Genomic DNA, 2415 nt, shown 5'->3' on the forward strand with positions numbered 1-2415 from the left:
GCATCTCGTCACAGCCCCTACGCGCGGCGTGCCCTTCCCTTCTTTCGGGCTGCACCCTAATATAAATATTATTACACTTTGATGGGGTTACGGTGACACTAGGGCCCCACAGATACATCCCCATGAATGCCTCGCTCCTCTCGCTCGCTTTTCCGCGCTCGCTTTTTCATTAGGCCCGAATCCCACGTGGCGCGTGCCACACGACAATGTTCTTAAAGGCTTAAGCCCTTTCCTCGCCCCCTCCCCCCCTCCTCTTCCTCCTCGTCGGACAACCCTTTGCAACCCCGTGGTACGCGATACCGATATGAGTATCGGTAACCGCTGCTTCTCTCTCGAGCGTGTCGCGAGCGAACGAAGAGGATAAGCGATTCTATTATAATGTTGACACCGAGTGAAGATGGATTTACAAAGAGTTGACATTTGTTACTCCCTTTTCTCTCCCCGATCGCGGAGAGACTATATAACTTGCTATGAAGATCATATCTTATTGAAATATTTCCACTTCATTTTTACTTATTAATGCTTTAAAATAAAGAAAATATCCATGAGAATCGAAATTATTCCCTTTCAAGGAAGAAGCAACTACTTCAACTTCAACTAAAATCTTGAAAACATAAGAAATAAATTCAAAAAGATTTTTATTCATATAATTGTACGATATAGGATGACAAAAAAGTTTGATCACAAAGTTTTGTGTTTTTCAAATAATCAACAACGTATATTTACAAAAAAAAAAGTGTTCATTATGTTGTCTTATTAAATATAAAAAATAATATATAAATAATTAACATTCAAAATGATTACTTTTGATACAAGTACTTTAAAGTACTTCAAATTCAGTGAATGGCCGCGTTCTTTCCACAGATAAATTCTCCTAGACGGCCAATACAGATCTTTAGTTCATCCATAAATGAAAATTTTCTGATACAAAATCTTTTTGGTATTTAAGAAGAATAACTAACTTCAGAGTTTGTTTTCTTTAAATATATGTTCAAGAAGGAACTGAAGTTATTTGTCACCAATTTGACATCAAAACGACATTTTTAATGTCATTTTAATGTCAAAATCGCTTACTACTTGGATAATGATAGGAGATTTGATAAGCACGCAAAACTTGACCAAACTTTTTTGTCCCAGTGTACGAGAATTTTTAAACGAGTAAACTGGGCAAATCGACGTGGCATGAAGTGTAACACGTGGTATTCTTCGGTAACAATGACATCTTTAATAACCGGTTCAACAACATTACAGTGTCATAGGATTTCAATTACATACGCATTTCGAATTACTTGGTTTTTCATCAAATAAATATACATACATACATGTATCTTTACGTATAGAATCACGAGTGTATGTATGTATTGTGTATCTGTTTTTTTATGCATTCGTGTGTCGTGTATGTACATATGTATGTATGTTTGTATGCATGTGTGCACGTATATCCTCTGTGTGTGTGTGTGTGTGTGTGTGTGTGTGTGTGTGTGTGTGTGTGTGTGTGTGTGTGTGTGTGTATGCGCAAAGTGCGGATGTATTGCAGTTAAGTTACACTACGCTTACGGATAATCTCGGGATGCACGATCGCCTCTCCTCATCGCGCATAGATAATATGCGTTATGCACGGATAATTAAATACATATAATCCCGGTGACCATTTCTCCACATTCTATCTCTCTCCCTTCCTATGATATGTGTTCGCATATTGCGACGTTCTGTCGTAACGGATTGCTCCCGTCGCCGTCCTCCTTCTCGTAACACTTGGGAATTAGACTCGATTTCGAGATGAGAAAAATATCGTTGGGAAACTAAGCGCCCGTGTTTTCACTTTAAAACGTCGTTCCCGATAGTGCTGAGCAAGGTTTCGATCACACAGAACGCACTGTGCATTCGTCTTGCACGACGTATGTCACCGAGGAAGCTACTTACACATTTGCAATTTGAGAGGCTAATATATTTTGAGGATTCAAGATCAATTTCGAATGTTTCCCAAGCATAGGAGAAAGTAATAAATAATTTGCGAATTTGTTTGATAATTATCTACAGGTTCATCGTTATGTAAAATTTAGGAATTTTCTATACACAATAGGGAAAATTCTCGCCATTTCCACTCCGATTTAATAATTATAACAAATAGTACATCGTATAATCATCGAAACTTAACGAAACTTGTGTATGTGTACAATAACAGGGAATTTTTCATATTATCTAATTATCTGAGGATCTTAAAAGCAAGATGAAATTAGTCTCCTCTTTCGGAAGAGAAATAATACTTAGGAACAAAATCGTTCTTTTCCAATAGAAGACCTTTGGTTTGAAACGAAAAACTTTTTAATGCATTTACCATGTTTTTAAACGTAGCCTTTCGACGATGGCGTACGCTTCTTTTCTTTATTCAAAAAGAAATTTATTTCATTCCAG

Source organism: Trachymyrmex septentrionalis, unplaced genomic scaffold (genome assembly GCF_001594115.1).
Source record: "Trachymyrmex septentrionalis isolate Tsep2-gDNA-1 unplaced genomic scaffold, Tsep1.0 scaffold2, whole genome shotgun sequence".
In the NCBI taxonomy this organism is placed as follows: domain Eukaryota; kingdom Metazoa; phylum Arthropoda; class Insecta; order Hymenoptera; family Formicidae; genus Trachymyrmex; species Trachymyrmex septentrionalis.